Below are 26,694 nucleotides of genomic sequence, written 5' to 3'. Positions count from 1 at the left end.
TTCGAAAGTGCCCGCCTTAGCCATCAAGCAATCAGTCAGACATTGCCAGGGCTCTGAATCTGTCAGCTTTGTTCTCTAGACGGTTTCCTCATTCTCTTTTACTAAAGGCGAAAGTTCTCACTTTGGCAGAGGACATGATTGGGACAATGTTAAGAACTTATTTTCTAGGACCAGGAGATAGAGGAGTGGTTTCGTCGCTGGACTCCCACATGGCCGATAATGGTTCAAGTGCTTGAAACTCATACCAGACACATATGCATGCATGCCCAAGATCCCAGGAGGAGAAAGGATTGCAGTGTGGCCACCCCCACCCCCTACGGTGGTAATCTCTCACTCTCTCTCACTGTCCTAGTCTGCCTCTCTCTCTGGTGAGGGCATGCACCCTAAAGCAAAAACCTCTAAAAAAAAAAAAAACCCTTAAAAAAAAAAAAAAAAAAAAAAAAAAAGATGAAGAAAAAATATATTTTCTTTTTCCCAGTGTCTATATGTGTTCCCCCCAATCACAGTTGGACCTCAGTTATGTTAACACCCCTCAATCCCAACCCCATCACGTTCATGAATACCTCATGAAACAGATAAAGTGCAAAGAAGTGGTCATTCAGTATCAGAAAAACAGACACTAGGCAGGCAAAAATAAAGCAGTATAGTATGATAAAAATGCATTTTTGTAAAATATGAAGTACTATAAATTTAGCTTTAAATGTAAAAATTGAAAGACATGGAAAAGTTTTGTCAAGTGAATGATCTATTTCTGTTATTGAAAACCAACTGAAATAAAATTCTCGACCCTGATTATCTACCATCAGTTCTCATGACGTGATGGGCATCTTACCAGTGAGTGTTGATTACCTAGCTTTATCTTCAATACCATCTAGAAGTGCTGCTTACACACAGCGTTGCTTGTAAAATATTAAAGCTCATCAAATATTAGCTCTTTTATTTTGACAGAATTGTTATATTCTACTTACTGCCAGTTATTTTATTTATTTACTTGCTAGAAGTGTTTACTAAGGAGAATGTTTAGTGCCAAGCTGAAGTTCTGGGAAGATGGCAGCTGTCACCACCGCGCCAGGGGATGGCTCAGAAAGCATGGTGTGGCCAGGAGCGTAGGTGTGCACCAGGGCAAATCCTAGAGTGGACTGGCCAGGCCCAGCTGCTGGGTCTCCAGCCACGATGTCCTGGAAACATCCAGTTAAAGACAAAAAAGGAAAAGGCTGGGTAAGTCTTAAGAGAAAAAGCAAAAGAAACCACAAGTGGTTTCAGTCCAGTTTTGATGCTGAACCTCTATGAAGTCACTTCACCAGGTCACCAACCACCCGCACCTACAAGGATTCCTGTGGCCAGATGTTCCCAAAGGGGAAAAAAAGGGGAGAAATTGAGCATTTCATAACATATCTCTGTTAAAGAGAACACAACTTGACGAAGAGAAATCAGGGTAACACAACTAGTAAGCAAAACAGACTGCTGAAGACGATTTGAAATGCAGGTTGAGTGTGCAGTTAATGTGGCAGTTAGTGATAAGGAAATGCACTTTGCTTTCTCAGCTAAGCCAGGTATGGTTAGCCACTGGTTTTCCAGAAGTTAAAAGGGGAAAAAGCCTTGAGTAATCCCTACATGGTGTGATGGAATTCACAGTACCTTTCAAATTATCTTAATTATAATTCTGGGTCAGAATTAAACCTCGCTTTCACAAAGCAGTTTTTCAGTTTGCCTGAGTTGTTTTCTTTTGCCAAAGGGGCTTGTCATTTATAGAAGATATGGCAAAAAGCAGAGGATCTATTTATGAACATCTCTTTCTTGGGCACTGTTTCCTTTTTTATTTTTTCCAGGGAAAATGAATGTTTTGTTTAGATAATTTTAACAAAAAAATTAGTGATATGCTTAATGTATAGAAACAAATTTGGCATAAACTTACCAAAAAAAATATATATAAAAAAGTATCCTAATACTTTTACTTTGGGATCTACTTCATTACTCCAAAGAGTTTTCAAATACATAACATCCTATGGAGCATAACCTTTACCATTTTATATCTCATTGCTTATATAGTTTTTGTCTTGATAAGGATAGTTCAAAATTTATGGAAAACGAAATTAAAGTACAAATTTATTTTTGTGAAAAATATTTTTGAAATCCATAGTTTTTTTTTTTTTAAATACACAACTAACTAAAATTTAGACCTAACACAATACTGCCTTCATTGAAAAATCTCTACTCCTACTAGAAAATGAATGTGAAAGAATCCCGGAAGATCTAATTGGGCAATCCAATGTTTGTGTGTAAGTTCCTCAATAGCCATATTTTAAGACATCATTTCCTCCTATCATTCCCATGCTCGAAGCCCTTTTATTCTCACCCAATCACCATATTTTAACCAAATTCAAAGTAATATCAACCATACCAAGATATTAATTTGTAAGAGGCCGCTGTTACAGGTAAGTCTGTTACCGCACAGCCCCTGAGCGGGAGGAAACACGAACCTTCCGTCTGCAGTCTCATACTTCCTTTACCTGGAGGGAAATCAGAGAATTACAGAGGAGGAAACAAATTCCATCTCTATACCTCTTTCTCAAGATGGATGAGAAGAATAGAAATAATTTAAGTGCCTACCAAAGTGACTAACTCAGAAAACATGCAATAGACAGAAACTATTAATCTTTTCAAAACAGTTTTTTATTATCATGATTTAAAAGGCTATACAAATTTATTAGATAAAGATTTTAAAATGTTAGGCTACAAAAATAATAGAGCTCTTGAATTCTCAAACCTAACCTCAACACTGGTAAAACCTTGGAAACTGGGGCCAACAAGTGGCATAGTGGTTAAGGCGTTGGACTCCCACATGGCTGAGTGTGGTTCAAGTCCTGGAATTGGGGGCTTAAAACTCATGCTGGGCACATGTGCATGCATGCATGCATGCATGCACAAAACTCCCAGAGGAGAAGGGATTGTGTCATGGCCAACTCTCCTGGGGGGTGATTTCTCACTTTCTCTCTCTCTCTTTCCCCCCTCTTCTCTCTGGCAAGCACATGTGCCCTGCAGTAAAATCTCTCTTAAAGAAAACAAATAAACAAAAAAACCTTGGGAAATATTTTGCCTTCATGCCCCTTATAAGCTGTTTTTGCACCTAAAAATATAAAATGGCATCATGACTTTCCTAACAACCCAATATATCATGTGAGAAGAATAGAAATAATTTAAGTGCCTACCAAAGTGACTAACTCAGAAAACATGCAATAGACAGAAACTATTAATCTTTTCAAAACAGTTTTTTATTATCATGATTTAAAAGGCTATACAAATTTATTAGATAAAGATTTTAAAATGTTAGGCTACAAAAAGAATAGAGCTCTTGAATTCTCAAACCTAACCTCAACACTGGTAAAACCTTGGAAACTGGGGCCAACAAGTGGCATAGTGGTTAAGGCGTTGGACTCCCACATGGCTGAGTGTGGTTCAAGTCCTGGAATTGGGGGCTTAAAACTCATGCTGGGCACATGTGCATGCATGCATGCATGCATGCACAAAACTCCCAGAGGAGAAGGGATTGTGTCATGGCCAACTCTCCTGGGGGGTGATTTCTCACTTTCTCTCTCTCTCTTTCCCCCCTCTTCTCTCTGGCAAGCACATGTGCCCTGCAGTAAAATCTCTCTTAAAGAAAACAAATAAACAAAAAAACCTTGGGAAATATTTTGCCTTCATGCCCCTTATAAGCTGTTTTTGCACCTAAAAATATAAAATGGCATCATGACTTTCCTAACAACCCAATATATCATGAACATCTTCCCATGCAAATATGGACATCGTTTTAATTCCCATAACCCTAGTTAATACACACTGGACAGCTGCGACACACTTTATTTGGCCACCTTTCCACTGCTGAGCACTAATCTTGACTGCATTTTTTGTTTTAATAAGTAATGCTGTGACAGAAATGTAGCAAATATTAGTATACTTATTTATTTTTGCCTTTATGAGTAAACCTATTAGGTGTAATTGGTAACTATGATTAAAATTATTTTTCTCATATATAACTTGGCTAGTATCTGCCTTTTCTTTTAGGAAGTAAATGTGTGAACGGCTCAGATATATTTTCACTTCTCCCACTTTACTGAGCTACTCTGGCTTTGTAATTCTTCCCCTCAGAGTTTATAGTCTGGTAAGAAGTGAAAACAGCCTAAAAAAGCTCGCCTTTTACAAAAAGCCTAAAAGCACTGGGGAAATGACATCACAGAGCTGGGGTGGAAAAGAGCAAGGTGGCCTGTCTGAAGAAAGGGGCGCCTGCAGTTCCTTTCAGTGATCCGGACATAGCCTGTGTCCATGAAGGCGACCAGATCGAGGAGAGAACAGTGGGGACCACATCTGAGAAGTGTCGATCCTAGCAAAGAACCACTGAGTTTCTTCGGGAGTTTCTGGGCTTCGACTGAAAACTGGCTCGGAAAGATGACAGCAGTAACAGCCTGATGAAGTGAACAGCCAGGTGCCTTCCTCCGTCTTCTAAGCATTACAAACGCCCCTTGTGGAACCCTATGAGGGGATAGGACACTAACAAAGACTGATAAGAAATCTCTTAGCACTCTTTTGGAATGGTGATGTCAAGTACCATTCCAAAAATGGTACTTTAATTTTAATCAATCAGAATGATTTAAAGAACATGATAAATGTGACAGTTCTTTCATACATCATTTGCTAGACTCCGAGTCATACAACTAAAACTCTAGTTCCCCAGGGATAAGTATTGTATCTGTCCAGTAATAACACTATTTCAGGCCCCTACCAGAAGGCCTGACAGTGCAGGCACTCAACACCGCCTGAAGTGAGTAAGAAAGTAGTAACACGATGGGCATACTGATAAAGTATGAAGGAATACAGTAGCTATAGCATGAAGGAGCTGAAAAGACCTTTTTGAAGAGCATACACTGGAGACAGGAAACAGTCTCTGGTCTTCATACATGAAGGCTTTACATTTTCTCCCATTTTCATAGAGCTCCTTAGGGAGGCTGGGCACAAATTATGCAATGACTTTCACACCTTACTTGGGTTCTACTCTGTGCTCTGCATTTTACTTTCCTGGGGTTTTAGTCCACCCTTGTTCTAGTGGCTTCTACTTACGTAGTTCCTAACCACACAAGTTATCCAACCATTTGAAATGTGTCTTTTCCCTTATTCAATCTGTCATACCTGGCTTACAGCCCTGGTAATGGATGGCCTGTAATCCCTAGCTCTTTCCCCTAGAGCGATCTTGCATTAACCTTAGAATTTGAGAGAGCAATGTTTCTAGATTGAGAAAATAACATGAGCAAGTGTAAAATAGCACATAGAACAAAATCTCAGGTAGGAAAGACTTATATTTCTTAGTATAATATATTTGAATCACTGGTTACTTATATTTAGTCCCATCATATTTAAATCAACATAAATGGAACCAAACAAGGTACTTAAGAACTGAATTGGGAGACCAGCAGATGGCATAATGTTTACATTGTTGAACTTCCACATGACTGACTGCAGTTCAAGACTCGAACCTGGAGGCATGAAACACACCAGACGCATGTGCACATGTGCCCCAAATCCCCACAGAATGAATGGAGAGAGGGATTGAAGGAGAAGGAGAGAATGGAGAAAGGACTGTGGTGTGGCCATCCCTCCTGGGGGGGGGGTGATTTCTCACTTTCTGTCACTGTTTCTTTAAAAAATGCACATGCCCTATAGCAAAAATCTGTCTTGAAAAAAAAAAAAAAAACTTAATTGAAAAAAATCTATTTTTTATTTCTTAAATCGCAAAACATATAGCCAACTGGTTTTTGACAAAGGATACCAGTCAATCCAGTAGGAAAAAGAAAACCTCTTTAGCAAATGGTGCTGGGAAAGCTATAGAAAGATGAAACTGAATCCTCATCTTTCACCATTAACACAATCAATTAAAAATGAATCAAAGATCTGAACCTAAGACATTCAACTATAAAACTCCTTGTGGAACACAATGGGGAAACTCTGGGAGACACTGAGGTAGGCAAAAGCTTCTTCACTGAGATCCCTCTGATGTGTTCTAACTTAGCATTTTGTTTCCTAATTATACAAATTTGGACTTTTTTTTTTTCTTTTTTCAGGAGAGCAAAATTAAACCAAAGTTTAGTTAGGAAAACTTTACGGAACTCTCATTTCACGGTCTGTGAATACAATCAACTCTCAAAAATTAGGAGGTTGATTAGTGTACAGATTACCAAGGCTATTTACCTTCCTTCCTTCAGTTGCATCTCTCCCGACTACTGGATTGTCTACCTAAATTCCTACCAGATAAACCCAAGTGAAAGAAGTTTAAAGTCAACAAGGGTATGGAATCATAGAACATAACAGATAACATTATGCCTCACCAACTTTGTATGCTAGTGCTAATCAAAACCCTCATATACACACACACACACACACACACACACACACACACACACATACACACACACTCATCTCAAAACAGAAGGTAGGTGGGAACCAGCAGTTAGCGTAATGGCTATGTCGCTGGACTCCCACGTAGGCGACCGCGATTTGTGTCCCGGACCCGGTGGCTTAAAACTCACGCCGGGCGCGTGTGCGTCCGTGCCCAAGATCCCGAGAGGAGAATGGAGAAGGGATTGCGGCGTGACCATCCCCCCTGGGGGGTGATTTCTCGCTTTCTGTCTCTATGTCTCTCTCTGTCTGTCTGGCGAGCGCACACGCCCTACAGTGAAAATCTCTCCAAAAAAAAAAAAAAAAAACAGAAGGTAGGTTTTAATGTTGAAATTACTTATTGAGAAGGTTCCTTTCTGACTTACTTGTCAATTTCACTGATTTACCAATGCTCACCATTGCATGAGAATCCGAGAATTTCTAGTGAGCCTTTTACTGTTCATGGAATTAACGATATCCTGTACAACTAGATTAAACTGCATAAAATGAAATAGGATTATACCTTTCAGCTGATCCAAGGAGAAAAAATGTCACCCAAATGCACCACTGAAGCTTCATATCTATCTTCCAACTTTAAACATTAAGCAAAGTCATTTCAGTGTTTTATTTTTTCTCCCTTCTGTAAACTGAATTAGTTTCTATAAACCAGTTGGAGTATATACTCTTTGGGGAATGACTTTTATAGATCCTACTAATTAAAGTGTATCCTACTAGCATCCAGAAAGTTCAGGATAGCAAATGTTTCCAAAGTAGGTAATTGAGATTTTAAAATCATGGTAAAAGTGGGACTCTCTGGAATTGCCACTAGTAACTAAAAGAAATAAAGGTTACTGTATATTTTCCATCAAAAAATATTTTCATAGGTTTAAAGAAAAATAGCAAAAAATATATTGGTTTTAGATACTGACACATCTTAAAATCAAATATATTTTATATGACAAGGTATACGTCTGCTATTTTTATGGCTATTATCTAAACACGCCTTTATACCATGTCTGCTTATACTCAAGAAACACAGAAATGTGAACCAGGATAAACAATGTCTTAGGCATATACCTTGTGACTCTATTAACTTGTTCAACAAAGGTTTACTAGGCTCTAGACTAAGGCTGCATTCTGTGGATGACTTGCCGTTTGCATCCTAAATCTGTATGATTTTATTTCATATGGGAAGGGGTGTAGCTAAATAGCTCCCAAAGAGCCAGATTCCTTAGTCTTTTATTCATATGAATACCACTGTGGTGTTTTAAGCATGGTTTTTGAACAATAAGTTTGTTCACTTCACTTTTAAAACTCAGATACAGGTCATTTTTTTATTTATTATTGCTAAGCTTCTGCCATTACTCTAGTTCAGGAATGTGCCATCTAAGACAGGGTCAACCCAAACTGTTATTCCAGCCTTTGCTATTGCACCTTCCAATTCATTCTGACCCTATTCAGCCAGTACATGTTCCAGTTACCCAATTCCTTGGCCTTCCCCACCACACCCATTGCCTGAGGCAATCTGCCCAAAGGAGGCCTTGTATTAAGGGTCTCCCTGGGGTCTTGAAAAGTGAATGCTATTAGAGGGGCCCTGGAGATGTGACTTCCTGTCTTTTCCAATTATCTATTAACCCCTTAGCTCTTGATAAGGACCTAATTCTTACTGCTTTAGAATTAAACTCTATGCTGGGACCAGCAGTTGGAGTAATGGCTATGTCGTAGGGCTCCCGTGTAGCCGACCCTGGTTCGAGTCCTGGGCAAACCAGTGGTTGTTTAAATTCACACCAGGCGTGGGACTGCAGTGATTTCTCGCTTTCTGTCTCTCTATCTTTCTGGTGAGCACACACGCCCTATAACAAAAAAAATACCTCTCCAAAGGGGGGGAAAAAAGCAAAACAAGAATTAAACTCTGTGTTTATTCTCTATTTTCCCAGTGAAAGTGAAACTCCACCGTGAACTTCAGGCCGTTTCACTTACAGCCTGAAGTTCACTAGCCTTAAATGAGGCCGACATGTAACACATCTTCCATAGGGCAAGTGTGAGAACAGGCTTGCAGGGGAAGAAACGGGCAGTTTGGACTTAAGTGCTAGCCATGTGGGTATGTAGTAGATCACCCAAATTTGTAAGCAGAAATAATATCTGGAAATATATTTCATAATTCTAATGTAAATAGTATTAAAATTTTTAACAAAAGTGACTGGTTTTAAATAGATTTGTAGGTGAGCCCTAACTTGCCTTGGTATTTTCACTTGTCTCTTCAACGTTACACTGGACAAAACTATCTAGTGAATAACCTTGAGAGTTTCTTTTGGACTGTTTTGCAGTTAACTTGCTGGGACCAACTCACTTCCCAAAGAGAGGAGCCTCACAGACCCCAAAGCGCTGAGCAGCTGGCTTTCCCACACTACCTAAATGGCGGGTACTGCCCACATCTTCCCAAGTGAGCCTGCTCTCACACTCGCCCTGTTCAAAAGGACTCGAACTCAGTCTCACACAGCACGCAGCTGCACTCTGACCTGAGCACCCCTTTCCACAGGACACTGAAAGAAGAGAGGACCGCTACATCTCTGATTCTCTTGCCTGTGAGCTCCAATTTGCACCTAATGATGCTCAGGAGTTCAGCGAATCCATACTGCACACTGAAAGAAAAGAAGGACTTTTCTTCTTCTGAGTTTGGCTTTATTATATAACAGTTAAGTTAGATAACATAATTCAAATGTGTACAGAGTCAACGAGGACCTGAAATCCCCTAAATATTTCAAAGATCTTAAAATATGCCAGATTAACTATTAGAAGTAGGTTTTGACATCTGTGGTAAAATCTCTATTGTGGGGGCTGGCAGGTGGTGTGGTGGTTAAGGTCACTGGAATCCCATATGGCCAACTGTGGTTCGAGGTCCAGACCTGGTGGCTTGCTTTCTCAGTTTCCCTCTCTCTCTATCCCTCTCTGGTCAAATTAAAATAAGTAAGTTAAGTAATTAATTAATTAATTAATTCTTTTAAAAATAATCCCTATTGTGTTCTTGATAGGTCAGGCATGCTATATGATTGCAAAACTACTGCACTATCTAAGACCTTCACTTTTTTTTTTTTTTTTTTTTTTTTTTGGAGAGATTTTCACTGTAGGGCGTGTGCGCTCGCCAGACAGAGAGAGACATAGAGACAGAAAGCGAGAAATCAACCCCCAGGGGGGATGGTCACGCCACAATCCCTTCTCCTCCATTCTCCTCTCGGGATCTTGGGCACGCACGCACACGCGCCCGGCGTGAGTTTTAAGCCACCGGGTCCGGGACACGAACCGCGGTCGACTACGTGGGAGTCCAGCGACATAGCCATTACGGTAACTGCTGGTTCCCAAGACCTTCACCTTTGAATGCTTAATCAAGTAATTTCCCGTGATTAAGAGCAGGTGTTATTGAAAAGACCCCTATATAACTCGAACCACTTATTCTTACAAGATATTCACAGGGCCAATGTGATAATTTTATATAACAACCTGACTGGGAAGTCAGTTATGTGGTTAAATATTGTTTCTGGATGTGCTTGTGAGGGTATTCTGGAAGAAATTAGCATTGGAATTGACTGAGTCAAGCATACTCTCCTTCCTAATGGGAATAATCATGATCCATCTCTTCCACTAAGGCCTCGAACAGATGGAAAACGCCAAGGAGTGCTGAATTTTCTCTGCCTGATAGCTTGAGCTGCGCTATCCATGTTTTCCTCATTTTGCACTGGGACTCACACCATCTGTGCTTCTGGTTTTCAGGTCTTCTGAACTGGACTAGAATTTATACCCACCGCTGCCCCAGGGTCTCCAGCTTGTAGGCAACAGATCATGGGCCTTCTTAGCCTTTGCAATCATGTGAAACAATTCCTTTTACCTATCCTGTTGATTCTGTTTCTCTGTAACCTAAACACCAATTTTGGTATCCTGAGTGGTTCTAAAGAACAAAAATTTGTTGCTTTTTTGAGGGAGGTATTTTTGCTATAGGCGTGTGTGCTTGCCGGAGAAACCGAGACAGAGAGACAGAAAGCGAAATCACCCTCAGCAGGGAATGGCCACGCCACAGTCCCTCCCCTTCCATTCTCCTCTCAGGATTTTGGGTACATATGCACACGCACCTGGAGTGAGATTCATGCCACTGGGTTCAGGACATGAACTGTAGTAGGCCATGTGGGAGTCCACCCATGTAACAATTATGTCTTCTGCTGGTCCCAGGAACAGAATTTTAAGGATAAACTTCCTAATTGATTCTGGGGTTTCTGGGATTGACTCTTTAGTTCGCTTACATTTAAGATACTAATCACTCTATTTTTAATTGTAAAGAAAGCATTGACAACGGTGTGACTTAGCAACAGAAATACATAAAACATTTGCATCAGATACTTCTTTTTAAATTTTTATTATTATTGTTATTATTCTTTAATTTGCTATAGGGCATGTGCACTCACAAGAGAGAAACAGAGAGGGACAGTAAGAAAGCAAGTTGCAGGACCAGCAGTTAGTGTAATGGCTGTCGCTGGACTCCCACGTAGTCAACCGTGGTTCAAGTCCCGGACCTGGTGGCTTAAACTCACGCCAGGCGCGTATGCGTGCGTGCCCAAGATCCCAAGAGGAGAATGGAGGAAAAGGGATTGCAGCGGGGCCTCCCCCCCCCGCCCCCGGGGGATGATTTCTCGCTTTCTGTCTCTCTGTCTCTGTCTCTGGCGAGCACACACGCCCTATAGCAAACCCCCCCACCCCCCAAAAAAGCAAGCAACTTGCCAGGTCCAGGACTAAGACTGCAGTTGACCATGTGGGAGTCCAGCACCTCAACCAGCATGCCACCTGCTGACCCCCACCATTGGGTACTTCTAATTAATCACTTACAAGAAGCGAGCAGCTAAGTGACTGTGTATATGAGACTTTTGAACATTTCTGGAAAACTAACAAATATAATGAGATTGCGTGTTATTTGTATATTACCAGACAAACTGGTGAAAGAAAAAGATAAACTTAGTGATGTATATACAACTTTTTAGATTTTTGCCATTAGGCACATGCACTGTCCAGGTGGGGAGAGAGAGGGAAAGTGAGAAATCACCCCTGGGGAGGACGGCTATGCTGCAATCCCTTCTCCTCCATTCTCCTCTCAGGATGTCTGGCAGGCAGGGACACCTCGCCAGTACATTTTGCAGGCCAATGGGTCTGAGACTGGGACCACAGAGTTGACCATGTGGGAGTTGGTTCCTTAACTACTGTGTCACCTGCTGGCCCTAAACTTAAAGATTGAACACCCAGCCCAAACACCATGTAAATGACCCAAAAGTGTCCATGTGTGCCTTAAAAACAAGCAAACCAACAAAATAAACCTTACCTCCTATAGACACAGACCTAAGATTGCTAAAAATCAAACAGAATCTTATCCTGAGATGATACGAACTAACAATGTAAGTGTAACTCCCAGTCTCACAGTGTCAGCTGTAAAAGTAGGAGTACTGACCGAGATAGGATGCAGTCCTGGACATTGAGATGGGATGTGTGGGGAGATCCTAATCAAGCTGGGGACACCACCCCCAAATTCTGATTAGCGTTCGTTCTTTTCCACAGAAAGCTATCCTCCAGCTTCCAGGGACAGTGGCATCCTGATCCATAGATGCACCTGCTTTTCCATCTCCATCTGAAATGATCACACTGCACCACCTCAGGAACCTGCACAAGTGCCCCTTCTGAAGCAACCATCACATAAGGCAACACTGGCTCTCCTCGGGATACCCCTTTCTACTGTTCCTCACTTTAAGTCTCAGCAGGCTCCTATGGGTGGGGTACCAAGCATGGCTCATGAGGAGGGCTGGGATACTCCAGGAGAGCTACTGGAATTTTCCAGTGTGTGCAGACAGCAACCACAAAACAGAGAATCATAACTGCTTAAGCAATTCCCACACTTGAACCAGCTTGCAGGTTCAGAACTCCTCAGAATATACGAGATCTAGGTCCTCCTTGTGGAAAGACCCTGATAGCTTGATCTGCGCTATCCATGTTTTCCTCATTTTGCACTGGGACTCACACCATCTGTGCTTCTGGTTTTCAGGTCTTCTGAACTGGACTGGAATTTATACCCACAGCTGCCCGGGTCTACCAAAAACAAAAAGTAAACTGTGGACACAATTTTTGTAAAGACAACCCTTCCTTTGGTTGATATCAACAAGCCTAGAACACCTGTCTACCATGTGCATTTGGTCTGAAGTAGTTTCCATTCATGTAACCAAAACAAATCAGCCCCATGTGTCAGTCTACAGGGCCAGTCCTTAGGTAAGGAGAAGACCAGAAGCCTAACAGATTGTAGGGGCTATATGGGTATTGACTGCATGTTTCATGGGAGGTATACTAGTTTAAAGGAGATATGCTAGACTAAACAATGGAATCAGGCCAAATAAGCCTGAAAAATCCTAGTGTTCTCTTTCAACATGGCAGAAACTTGTTTATTTAGCTAGCTTCTGTGGCTTCTTTCACAGACTGTCAAATTAATACTGGTTTTATGGAAATGCTGATGTTGAAAAAATCATGCATAATAGATCATTTGTAATTTTTAAGGTTTTTTTTTTTGTGCTTTTTTAGGCACAAAGCTCTATAAGTAAGACAATCACCCTCAACAAAATTACTGTCATTTCATATAAGTAATTTAAGCAACAAATGAATGAATGACAGTACTGCAATCTACTTGAAGGATTCCTACTTTCCATCAGTTCTCTAAAGGTTAGTCACAAGAGTTTTTCTCTCTTTCTTTCTTTTTTAATGAGGTTTTTGCCTTAGGACGCATGCACTTGCTGGAGAGAGAGACAGACACAGTGAGAGAGGAAGTGAGAAATCGTCCCCAGGGGAATGGCCACACTGCAATCCCTTCTCCTCCATTCTCCTCCCAGGATCTTGGGAACGCATGCACATGCACCTGGCAAGTGTTTGAAGCCACCGGGTCCGGGACTCGAACTGTTGTCAGTCATTTAGGAGTCCAGCAACGCAGCCACTGCACCATCTACTGGTCCTAGCCACAAGAGTTCTTCACTATGGCAGTTGCTGCAAACTTGGTTGCTACACTGCAAAGTAGTGTCATGCTTGGGTTACTCTGTAAGAAGTACAAAGTATTTCTTGGATGTGAGATGTGCTTAAATATTCTGTACTACTACTTAAAGTGAAATTACTAGGATTTGGGGAACTGAAGAGGAAAAAAACTAGTGCTATAAAACTGGGGAAGGAAATTACACTAAAAGGTAATTTCTATTACGTTTTTTAAGTGATTTTTCCTATAGGGCATGTGTACTAGCCAAAGAGACAAAGAGAGACAGAGAGACAGAAAGTAAGAAATCACCCCCCCAGGGGAATGGCCATGCTGTAATCCCTTGTCTTCCTTTCTCTTCTCAGGATAGCACTCACATAGCATGAGTATCAAGACTCTGGTTTCAGGACTTGAACCACCACTGGACATGTGGGAGTGGTTACAATGTAACCACTACACCATCTGCTGGTCCCAATTTCTGCTAAGTTTGAAAAACAGGCTTCCTGGGCTAGCAGGTAGCATGGGGTTTAAGGCATTGAATTCTCACATGGCTGACCATGGTTCGAGTCCTGGACCTGGATGCTTGCTTTTTCACTTTCCCCTTCTCTCTCTCTCTCTCCCTCTCTGGTGAGCATATGTGCCCTGTAGCAAATTTAAAAATAATAACAATAAGTAAAATTAAATAATTCTTAAAAAAAAAAAAACAAAAAAAACTTCCTGATCAGAAAGCCTTCTTGCTTTCTGCCTCTCGGTCTTCCTGACTCTCTAGCTAGCACACGCATCCTGTAGCAAAAATCTCTTCAGAAAATTACCAAACCATGTGCACTCATGTCCTTACATGTTCTTACACGTTTCTTCCAAAAAATGTTTAGCGTTTGTAAATATGGAGCATGTCTTCCTTCTCAGATCACTTGGCCACTTTCTTTGAGTTTGCACCATTTTCATGATGTAACAATTGTTCTTGCCTGTTACCTAAAATTAGGCCTGATTTACTTTTTTGTTTTTCTCTACATTCCAAGAGGTAAAGTTTCCACAAAGGAAGTCAAGTTGTCTGCTACAACTTACCTTACTATTCACTTCATATTTTAAAAATAAAAATGAAAATTTCTAGGGCTATCATGGTGAATCTTGCCTCAATGTAACTTTTAAGGTCTATGTTAGAAAAATATCATCAATAGCTCCATCAAGAATCACTATGCCAGAAACTAAACAACAGGAATATTACACCAAATAAAATCTATTTATGTGTGTGGAGACTATCATATATGTTGCAAAGCTTTTTCACATTTACTTTTATTTTTTTTAAGAGATTTTGCTATAGGGCATGTGTGCTCACCAGAGAGACAGAGAGAGAGAAAAGCAAGAAATTCCCCCTCCCCCGCCCCCCAGAGGGGATGGTCACACTGCAATTCCTTCTCCTCCATTCTCGTCTCAGGATTTTGCCTGGTGTGAGTTCTAAGTCCCTAGGCCTGGGACAGCAACGTAACCATTATGCCATCTGCTGATCCCTACTTTTGTTTTATTTGCATTATACACCTGCCAGGTAAATAAATAAACAATTTTTTTTTGTTGCTATTTTATGTGTTTGCCATAGGGCATGTGTGCTCCTCAGGTAGAGACAGAGAGAGGTAAAGTGAGAAATCCGCCCCCAGGGGAGATGGCCATGTCACAATCCCTTCTCCATTCTCCTCTTGGGATCTGGGCACGTCCGCGCACATACACGCGCAGTGTGATTTTCAAGCCACTGGGTTCAGGGCTCTGTCTGCCAGGTGGCGATCCAGAGCCTTGACCACCATGCTTACTTGGTGGCCTCATAAATTAGTAATTCTTTTTGTTTGAAATAATTACTTTATTTAACTCTATTTGTCCATTTATTTATTTATTTTGACTAGAGAAGGATAGAATGAGAAAGTGAGAAAGCAAGCTGGCAGGTCCTGGACTCGAACCATGGTTGGCCATGTGGGAGTCCAGCACCCTTAACCACCATGCCACCTGCTGGCCCCTAAATTAGTGATCCCTATTCCCCTTTCACAGACAGGAATAAAGGTATGACTAGTAAAACACAAGTTCACAGGTCTAACAGCAAAACAGAGGTTGAATGATGTAATCATTTTATTCCTATCTCTTTTTTATCCTGTTTGATTATCCATTTACCTTCATGCAATGCCCCCTTCCCTCATTTTTACCCCCTTTGTGGATTTTCATAGATCAATATGATCTTCAACATACTGTTACTCTTTTGTTTCTATTACATGTTGCTTCAAAAATTTTAAAAAAATAAAAGAAATACCCTTAGCCATCTTCATGTAACTTTTAAATCTATAAAGAAATGGGGAAGGATACAAAGCCCTTACTAGAAGAGATCTAGAATATCTTTATCATTCGATCTCTTAGGGTCCAGGTCTTTCTTCTTCCCTTATCTTCCTAATTCTGGGCAGCACATGTTTGTTTAATTAATATGGTGACACACCCTCACTCTATGGCAGCATCCGCGTCTCTGTAGTCTGCCTCACAGAGAACGCTGATCTGGTTAGGTGTCTTGTTACCGTGTGTTCATCTAACCTCTGCTGCCACTGTACGTTACTAGGCTTCAAAGGGCTCTAGATGTCCTAGTCTCTAAATGTACCCGTGATATCTTCCTCCTTTCACTCACGTCTATGGTAATGAATGTTTGTATCTTTTTTTTCTATAGGGCGCGTGCTCTTGCCAGAGAGACAGAGAGATAGAAAGCGAGAAATCACCCCCCAGGGGGGATGGCCACACTGCAATCCCTTCTCCTCCGTTCTCTCGGGATCTTGGGCACACACGCACACGCGCCTGGCGTTGAGTGTTAAGCCACAGGGTCCAGGACGCGAACCACGGTCAACTACATGGGAGTCCAGCGACATAGCCATTACGCTAACTTCTGGTCCCGAATATTTGTATCTTAATACACTATTTATATATTTCATATTCATATAAACAATTAAGTCAAATGGCAATAAGCAAGACTAAAGCCTTTTAAATGAATGGGGAAAATTACAATGTTAATGACTGGCTTTCTATATGCAAAAAAAAAAAAAATACCTTTCTATGTTTTTAGGTAACCCTCATATTTTTTTTCTTTAAATAAATTTCATTGTGTATATTTAAGGCATACAACATAATGTTATAAAATAAATGTAGACAATAAGGTAATTCAAGCAAATAAAAATGATATATCCATCATCTCAGTTACACTTTTTTTGTTTTTGTGGCAGAAGCAATGGAGAATCTACTCATTTAACCTGACCCTATTCCCCTTACCCACAGCCCTTGCTCAGTGTATACACTGGTGTATGTCCAATGTATGAGAAGACACAGGCTGGGCTACAAAGTAGCAAGATGGACCAGTACGTACAGACAGGTGCGGAGTGTCCTTTACTGGTACTGGTGGAGAGAGCCTGGTCTCACATGGACAACTGCCACTTAAATTCTGTCCCCAGTCACTTGAAAAACATGCCAGGCATGTGTGGACGTGTGCCCCAAACTCCAAAAGAATGGAGAAAAGGAGAAAAATCACTTAAAAATCACATTATAGCCCTATTATTTGGGCCTGCAATGTGATAAGTGATAATCCCACTTGTTAACAATTCTAATATAATCTTTTCCCTTTTATATCATCTTTTCCTTTTTATGCTTTATGTTTTGTGCATCTTGGATATGCCTTCCCTATGCCTCTCCTCAGAGCCAACCAATACAATTTCAGAACTTAACCTTGGAAGATTAAAGGCTGCTCTAGGTACAGGTAAAAGAAATGTGAAGAAATGTAAAATATGTATATTCTGTCTTTATCTGCAGCTGCAGAAATGCAGATTTACTTTTGTTCAAGTGGTGAATTAAGAACTTAAAAAACTACCAATATTACTTTCTTGTCTAGAATTGGGAAAATGTTAAATAACCCTTTAACTCTCTATCATTGAAGCTGTTGTGGGGAGTTTTATTTGATGCTACAGATCCTGATGCTACAGAGCCTCAGTGAATGTTGCAATGCCCTGTGTAAGTTTTAACCTCTGAAATGTCTGTAACACAGACGAGTTGTCTTACCAGATACCACTTTGTTTCCCTGGTAATAATATTTAAATTGACATTTCTGTTTCGAAGATGTACAAATAAATACTTGTACGATTTGTCAAATACAAGAGAATTACTGACTTTCCTCTGCTCATGCTATTAGAAAACTTTATGTGAATAAAAAGAATGAGATGGCCCCAAAGTCTAGTGGTTAAGGGAGTCAGATCCAACATGACTGACTGCGGTTTGAGTCTAGGCCCTGGAGGCTTGAAAAAAAATATGCTAGGCACGTGTTCATAAATATACAGAATCCCAACAGGATGGAGAAGTTGAGGAGAAGCAATTGTGGTGTGACGATTTCCCACTGGTAGGGGGCAGTGGTTACTTTCTGTCTCTTTCTCCACCTTTTTCTGGCAAGAGCACATGCCCTCTGGTGATTAGAAAAAAGGTCTGTGAGTGTATCTCTTTAAAAATAACTTGATGACATCAAAAGAAATGGATGTGTAGAGCCTGCTTCCACTAACGACGGCCATCCCCAGTCAACCCAGCAGATTATAACACAGACACAGAAATGTGCGCTGAGTACAAGACATGTTATGGCTACAATGAAAACAGACTGTAAAGCTACTGTGCTCTTGAATACACGTCAATGAGACAAATTGTAGCTTCTTGGTATTTACTGCCCTTAATGATAATGTCGAACCTTATATTTTGTTTAAATTTCATAAATATTTAACTTTTTTGTCATTGTTAATACATGCATCAACCTTCTGGGTCTCTAGTTCTTTATTTGGGCTGTTCCTTCTGCCTAGTAATTCCCTTTATTTAGTTCCTCTGTTTGGATCTTCTTACACTAACGGCCACGAAAATGCCACCAACTTTCCGACTTGCCCTTCCTTAAACCTAAACTCAAGTATCATGTTTTTGTTTGAATTCTTAGCGTATCTAATTTGAAGCTATTATAAACAATGTATTCTGGAAGCTAGCTGATAGCAAGCAGTGATGTAACACTGCGATGCCACGTTTCCTGGGAAGGGCTTGGGCTCCTGTTCGGAGGACTCCCTCCACACGCCTAGTACATGCATGTGGCAGGGACCCAGGGTGGCTGAGGGGGGGTGGATTGCTGGTATAAAAGCTCTGTTGGGGGGGTGGCTCTCTCTCTCTCTCTCTCTCTCTCTCTCTGACATGAGATCCAGGTGCTCTGCTAAGTGATGTGCATAAATTATTTTATTTCATTATAACAAGTTGTGATAGAGGCACAATCATTACCCTCTCTGTTGATGGGGAAATTGAAGCATTGAGGATTTAAGTGCAGCTACATGGTCAATAGCGAAGCCAGGGTTCTCATTTCAGCCCACCAGTCCCCCAAATCTATGTTGTCTACACTATAATATGCTGAATAAACACAGTATGACCTGAATATTGACATTTTCACTATCTTTTTTTAAAAAAAACTTCTGATACTCTCTAATTGGGCAACTTTAATTCATTAACTATAGGATATAAACATCCTAGATAATTACATAATCTAGGTCATAATCCTAGGTCACTGTAAATAAAACTTTCTCAAAAACTTTCCCCTTTTGAGAAACATGATAAAGTTAAAGCAAATATTGCCCAAAGAGGTTCATAGGCTGGTTGCAGTTAGGCTCAATGAAATTCAAAGAAAGCCAGAGATGGGGATAAAGCCTCCAACTGGGGCAGTTAAAAGGCAGCCAAACTCCCTAGTCATCTCAGTAGATTAGAGTTTTGTTACTGAGAAGAGTTGGAGGGTCACCCTACTGAGACCTGCTTCAAACATGTTTTTCCCTCAGCTTCAGACTTGCTTTGTATATGAGATGTTTGAGTAAATCTTTGAACCTACGCATTTCTCAGCAGAACATAGAAAAGGAACTAACTGATTAGAAATTTAAATTTCAGGAATGTTCAACACTACAAAAGAGATTTCTTCCCAAAATACTACACAGAGGCTTCCAGTGGGTCTTATTATGCATGTTACAAAGGTTAAGTGTGCTGGCATCTGTCCCAGGATGAATTTTTTGAAATCATCCAGAACGGCTGGACAAGTGAGAATGGGTAAAGAGAAAAATTACATGTAAATTCTCAATTACTCAGTGTCCTCGTATGCAGTGACCTTTATTGAAAATACTGTCTTATTCATCTTTGGCACATCCAGCAGAAGGAGGGAGGGTTAGTTTGTCAATGTCTTTCATTGGAAGTCCAGTGCTCAGAGTACTGCAATAAATTTTGCAAAAAGTACTTGAGCATAGAAGACATATTCCTGGACAGTGTTTGATGTAATTGAAACCCAAGTAAGCCCAGAGACACGAGACTACTGTGGTCAGTGTCTTCCGGCGTGACACACATAGGAGTAATCATCTGTATGCAATGTGCTACAGATGGTATAGGAGGCTTATCGCTCTGCACACCCAGGACCTCTGTCTTGTGCTCACCACAACAGACGTGCCAGGGCTGTGACAGAACACTTTGTTTTAATTACTCATTTGGCTGGCTGTCCCTTCCCAATACCACAAGCTTCAAAACTGAAGAAACCAATTTTTCTACCCATTACTGTACATGTGCTTTATATATTACAGGTGGTCAAAAACTACTCCTCAATATATGAATTAATTAAATGAATAAAAGATTTTTTACAGTCACTTTGACATGTTCACAGTGACTTCAAATTTTTTCCCTTTAAAATTAAAACCTTGGGGGACCAGCAGTTAGTGTAATGGCTATGTTGCTGGACTCCCATGTAGTTGACTGTGGTTCGAGTCCCAGAGCCCGCGGCTTAAACTCATGCAGGGCATGTGTGAGTGTGTGCCCAGGATCCCGAGAGGAGAATGAAGAAGGGATTGCGGTGTGGCCATCCCCCCTGGGGGGTGATTTCTCACTTTCTGTCTCTGTCTCTCTCTGTCTTTCCAGAGAGCGCACGTGCCCTATAGCAAAAACCTCTCCAAAAAAAAAGAAAAAAAAAAAAAAATAAAACCTTGGGTCCAGCAGGTGGCATAGTGGTTACATCGCTGGACTTCCACATGGCCAACTGTGGTTTGAGTCCTTGACCTAGCAGCTTGAAGTTCATGCTGGGCATGCCCCAAATCCTGAGAGGAGAATGGAGGAGAAGGGATTGCAGCGTGGTCCTCCGCGAGGGGTGATTTCTCACTTTCTGTCTCTCTGGCAAGCACATGTGCTCTACACCAAAAATCTCTCTAAAAACAACCAAAAGAAGCCTTGAAGGGAGGCAACAGGTGGTGTGGTGAAGGCACTTGGATTCCCACACGGCTAACTGTGGTTTGCTGGCAGCTTGCTTTCTCAGATTCTCTTTATTTCTCTCTTGTTCTCTCTGTCTAGTGAGCACAAGACCTGTATCAAATAAATAAATTAAATAAATAAATAATTTAAAAATAATAAAGGAACAAAGTCTTGAAGCCAGCAGTGTCATGGTGATTAAGGTGCTGGACTCCCACATGGCTGACCACAGTCTGAGTCCTGGACCTGGTCGTATGCTTTCTCACTCTCTCCCGTTCTCTTTCTCTTTCTGTAGTGAGCACATGTGCCATATAGAAAATTAAATAATACTAATAAGAAGAAATCAAATAAATTACTCTTTAAACAGAAAACCTATTTAAAAAAATCATGGTAGCTTCTCTTGGCTGACAAGTGGTAAGACTTTTCTTACATAATAGGGATTATTATATGAACGCGTCTCATGGAAAGATCATAAAATGAAGGTAAATCTACTTTAGAGATCTTCCCAATCTATACTCATTCCTCAAAAGTTCCTTCTGTGCTATTTCAAGGTCACACCTCCTTCCTTCTTCCTATAACTGTGTATTAAGCACCCATGCTAGGAGCTAAAGGTCAAGCAGCAAACTTAAAGCCTCATTCTTAGGGAGCTGTCAATCCAGGGGTAGGTAAATCAGTAAGAGATATAAAAATTACAAACCATGGTAAATGCCAAAGTAAGGCAAGAAAGTAACAGGGAATCCTGATCTAGTCCTAAATAGGAATTAGGAAGATGGAGCCCATATTCTAAATCTTTACTCAGTATACTGTCCTCATTCCTACAAGTAATTGCATCACTTCCAGTTGACATGCTAAGTCTTCAGTTGAAGTAACCTTCCATCTCATCTGATATCTTTCTTTTTTTTTTTTCCTAGGACATTACAGTAGTTAAGCAGTGTATCTTAAGAAGAGATCCAATCTAAGAGTTACACGATTTAGATTCAACAGCAATTCAGCCAGAATTACTTCAGTTGAAGCCTGGAAATCTGAATGTTAACAAGTTTGTCAAGTGGGTTTTATGCATATGAAAAGTTATATTTACTGACTTATGCTGCCTCTACTTTCTTAAAAACCAACCTCTGAGTTTCATTTCTGGTTATTTTAGTTGAAACTTTTCTGTTCTGGATTCAACTCAAATAATGTATTTTCAATGAATTATTTTTTAACAAGGTGCCATATAAATTTAATAGGAAATCATAACGTGAAAGCCATGAGAGGCACTTTGAAAGATGCACCAGAGAGAATTCCGGCACTCTCAACACAGGAAACATTGTTAAATAGCATAGATAATACCTCCTGACTGAAAGGAAGACTGTTTCTTTATTTCTGAAGAAAACATAAACTCTCTGATGCAGAAACAAGTTTTCACTGAATTTTAAACTATCTAAATGAGCTTCTCCCTGAAAAAAAAACTAAAGAAAGAGAAGTAAAAGAAACATAAGCTGGAAGAAGGAAAAAAATTAAAGGGATTAGAACTTAAATTGATGAAATTAAGGCAAAAATAATGAAAAATCAAAGAACCAAGAAGCTTATTGGAAGTTAATGAAATCAAATAAACCTACAGCAAGACTGACAACAAAAGCAAAGAGAGATGGTGAAGAGACACTAAATTAAGGAATCGGCTCACACACAGTTTGCTGAAAGCTATCACACACTAATAAAGACATCCAAGAGGATCTAAAGAAATGGAGGACTAATTACCATTCCATGAACTGGAAAACTCAATGCAGTCACAATGAAAATGAAAAATTTTTTGTGTGTCTTGCCAAGCTTATTCTAAAATTCGTATGGAAATACGAATTTTAGACTAAGTCTAAACAAAAACAAACAAACAAAAAACCTGAAGAAGAATACAGTTAACAAGACTCACATTCCCTGAACTCTTATCATAAGGCTAATTTAGACAGTGTGATAATGACAGAAGGATAGAAACAGATTAGTAAAGCAAAACAGCAAGACTAGAAACAGACCCATGTAAATAAACTCAAGAAATTTTGAGAATGATTCCAAAGCAAATAAAAAACATCTTTCAACAATTATTGCTGAAATAGTTAAAATACTTGCCCCAAAAAAGGAACATCAGCATATACCTTAAACTATACTCAAAAAATAACTTACAATGAGAGCCAATGGATGGCATAGCAATCATGTTACTAGACTTCCACATAGTTGACAGTGGGCCGGTGGATTAAAATTCATGTTACGCATGTGTGTGTGCCTGCCCAAGATCCTAGGAAGAAAATGAAGGAGAAGGAATTGAAGCAGGACCATCTCTCCTGGGGCGTGATTTCTCACTTTTGCTCTCACTGTCTCTGTCCCACTGTCTCTTAAGCAATCACACAAGCCCTAAAAATCTCTCTAAAAAAAGTGGGGGGGAGTTATAATGGATCACAGGTGTAAATGCAAAATGTAAAACTATAAAAGTTCTAGAAAAAAAAAAAACAGAGAAGAGAACAGAATCTGTAAAACCTTGTCTTTGGTAATAGGTATTTTAATGTAACTCTAAAACCAATACCTATACAAGAAAATTTTATAAGGATTTCATTGAAATTGTTTTGTAAAAACCACTGTTAAGAGATATACCCTGATATAAAATATTTGCAGAACACATAGCTGATAAAAGACTTGAATCCAGAATATAAACCCTACCAAACAAAAATGTCTGTAATAGCTTGATTCATAACTGCCAAACACTTGAAAAACAAAAAACAAAACAAAACAAAAAACAGGACATCTTTCAGCAGGTGAATGTACAAACAAGATGTAGTGAATCTAAGGCAAATGTCAGACAGTAATAGAAACAAGCTATTAATATGCACAATATGAATCTTTGCCTTATTAATCCAAAAGGGTGTGTGTGCTTGCCAGTAAGGGACTGAGAGGTAGACAAAGACAAGAAAGGAGAAAACTGGTCATGTCACAATCTTTCTCCTCCATTTCTCTACCTTATCAGGAGTTTGGGTGCACACACTCCTGCCTAGCCTGTTTGTCAAGCTGTCAGGACAGTGTCAACCCATGGTAGGCCATATGAGACCCAGCTCCCTTAACAGCTACGCTGTCAGGTTGGCCCATGAAGGAATCTTAAGTGCATTTTGCCAAGGAATTTTGGACTAAAATGTTTACATATTATATGATTCCGTTTATATCATATCCTAAAAATGGCAAACTGTCATGTAAGAAATAGTTTAGTGTTTGACATTAAACTGGGGAGACGGATGGCGTTAACTATAAAATGGATGCACAGGGGAATTTTTAAGGAGGTGGAACTATCACTATGGTACTGAGGCGATGGAAAAATGAGACTGCACATTTGTTAAAAAAGGGAAAAAAAACAAACACTTCATATCATAAAGAGTGACCTTCACTGTATGCAAATTTTAAAAAATTAATTAGGGAATTGGGAGATCCCAGGATATGATATAGATTCTCTCAAATGAATCTAACTTGATTACAAATGTACTATAATATTTTACCTCAATAAAGGCAGTGGTGGAAAAATAAGCTGACCCAAATAACCAAAAAACTAAACATGAACACTGCACTAGTTTTTAAATTTGTTTATCATATGGTTATAATTCAGCAATTCTGAACCTAGTTTACACAGAGAAAAAATAATATATCAGTAATAGGAGATAGGTTTGTCACTGTTTGAGAAAGAAATAAAAAATACGAAAGGGAGCAAAGACCGAATGCACTCTATTGGTGGATGATAGCTGAAGGTATCAGTTTGAACTCATGCTTATTTCAATACATACACAGACACATAAATAAAGACATGCACATATACAGGAGCTAGTCAACAAATATGCATTTCCTACCTTTGTCCACTGAAGAAGCTCAGGAAGCAATGACACCCTGTAGCCATGAGCACAATCACCACTCAGCACTGACTTTCTAGATACCACTCAACAAAAGAAGCCAGGACTCCCTGAAGACACTGATGCCTGCACATGTGGGGCAGGTTAAATAGCAGAGTTGCTAAGTATATGAAACAGAAACTGACAAAAATTAAAACAGAATTGGGGTAATGGCTATGTTGCTAGACTGCCATGTAGTTGACCGCGTTTTGAGTCCCAGACCCGGTGGCTTAAACTAACGCCTGGCCTGTTGGCATGCATGCCCAAGATCCTGAGAGGAGAATGGAGGAGAAGGGATTGTGGCGTGGCCATCTCCCCTGGGGTGTGATTTCTCGCTTTCTGTCTCTGTCTTTCTGGCGAGTGCACGCGCCCTACAGCAAAAAACTCTTAAAAAAAAAAAGGGAAAAAAAAAGAAAATAAAATGCCATCTTTGTTGGAACATTGACCATTTCTTCCCTAGTTAATAAACAGGAAATCACGGGAACTAGCAGGGAGCGTAATGGCTATGTCGCTGGACTCCCACGTAGTCGACTGACAGCAGTTCACATCCCAGACCCAGTGGCTTAAAACTCACGCCGGGCATGTGTGCGTGCGTGCCTAAGATCCCGAGAGGAGAATGGAGGAGAAGGGATTGCGGCGTGACCATCCCCCCTGGGGAGGTGATTTCTCGCTTTCTGTCTCTCTGTCTCTCTCTGTCTATCTGGCGAGCGCATGCGCCCTATAGCGAAAAACCTCTCCAAAAAAATAAATTAATAAATAAATAATAAACAGGAAATCACTAAGGAAATTAAAGACTTGAACAACTATATTAATCAATTTCATATGTAAATTAACATTTACAAAGCACTCCAATCAATCATTCAATAAATCATATGCTGAACTGTTAATCCAGTCACGATAAATTTAAGGGATTCAAATCAGAGATTATATTCTATGACTACAACACAGTTAACTTAAATATTATAACAAAAAAGGTATCTGAAAAATCAATGACACAGGGAACCAGCAGTTAGTGTAATGGCTATGTCGCTGGACTCCCACGTAGTCGACCGCGGTTCGCGTCCCGGACCCGGTGGCTTAAAAAACTCATGCCGGGCGCGTGTGCCTACGTGCCCAAGATCCCGAGAGGAGAATGGAGGAGAAGGGATTGCGGCGTGACCATCCCCCCTGGGGGGTGATTTCTCGCTTTCTGTCTCTATGTCTCTCTGTCTGTCTGGCGAGCGCACGTGCCCTATAGTGAAAACCTCTCAAAAAAAAAAAAAAATCAATGACACAAAGAAGAAGCCACGGGCCTTCAGGACAAGGTTCCACATGGCTACAGTGAACTAGATTTTTAAGGGAATGAAGATTTTCTACTAATAATTCAGCCTCCAACAAACGAGCAAGTGCGCCATAAGAGCACTGTAGCTAAACATCCAAATACTAATAGGGTTAAAATATTCCCCACTATTTACTGAATCTGCTGCACCAGCGAGCACAATAGAACAGCAAAGAGATTCTAGATCACCCCTGTCTGCTTGCTCCTGATCATTAAGGCTGAACTTCAAGAATTTGAAACACAACATCCATCAGATGACAAGAAATCACCGCTGTATCACGAGAAATATGGGAAAATGAGAAAATTCCTCTCCTCCTAGAGAAAAGAGTAACTCTTCATCCACAAGCAGTTCGGTGAAAATCATGGAAATGTCTGATAAGGAATTCAGATCATTCATAATGTCTAAGCTAACAGAGATGGAAGAGAAGAGAGATAATGAACTGCTAAAGAGAAAAGAGAAAGAAATTGATGAGTTCCAAGAGATAAGGAAATTCCTGCAAGATCTAAAAGAGGAATTACACACTTTACAAAAGACTCAAACGGAACTGCTAGAGATGAAGTCTATAATACAAGAAGTAAAAATCTCCCTGGAAAGTATTAAAAGCAGACTAGATCATTCAGAAAATAGAATCTCAGATGTAGAGGAGAAAATGGCTGGCCTAGAAAAATCCACCATGAAGACTGAGAAAATGGCACAAAAATTTGAGAATAATATGCGAGAAGTACTGGATACCATCAAA

General features: G+C 40.1%; 1 protein-coding gene across 5 annotated transcripts in view; it reads right to left on the bottom strand.

The window, feature by feature from the left end:
* The window catches only part of LOC102475894 (cytochrome c oxidase subunit 7B2, mitochondrial), a 157,578-nt gene that overhangs the window by 43,447 nt on the left and 87,437 nt on the right, over positions 1-26,694 (bottom strand). Inside the window, exon 5 of one of the 5 annotated variants that reach the window (XM_014582633.2) lies at positions 2,481-2,510. The exons of 3 other annotated variants lie outside the window; for them this stretch is intronic. The gene's annotated coding sequence lies outside the window, so the exon portion shown is untranslated. Of the gene's footprint in view, positions 1-2,401; positions 2,420-2,480; positions 2,511-26,694 lie in introns of those variants that run through there. One more of the 5 variants, XM_006164721.3, reaches the window with a different exon arrangement.

This window comes from Tupaia chinensis, unplaced genomic scaffold (assembly GCF_000334495.1).
Source record: "Tupaia chinensis unplaced genomic scaffold, TupChi_1.0 Scaffold143697_1, whole genome shotgun sequence".
NCBI classification, from domain to species: domain Eukaryota; kingdom Metazoa; phylum Chordata; class Mammalia; order Scandentia; family Tupaiidae; genus Tupaia; species Tupaia belangeri.
This window is presented reverse-complemented; position numbering and strand designations above follow the sequence as displayed.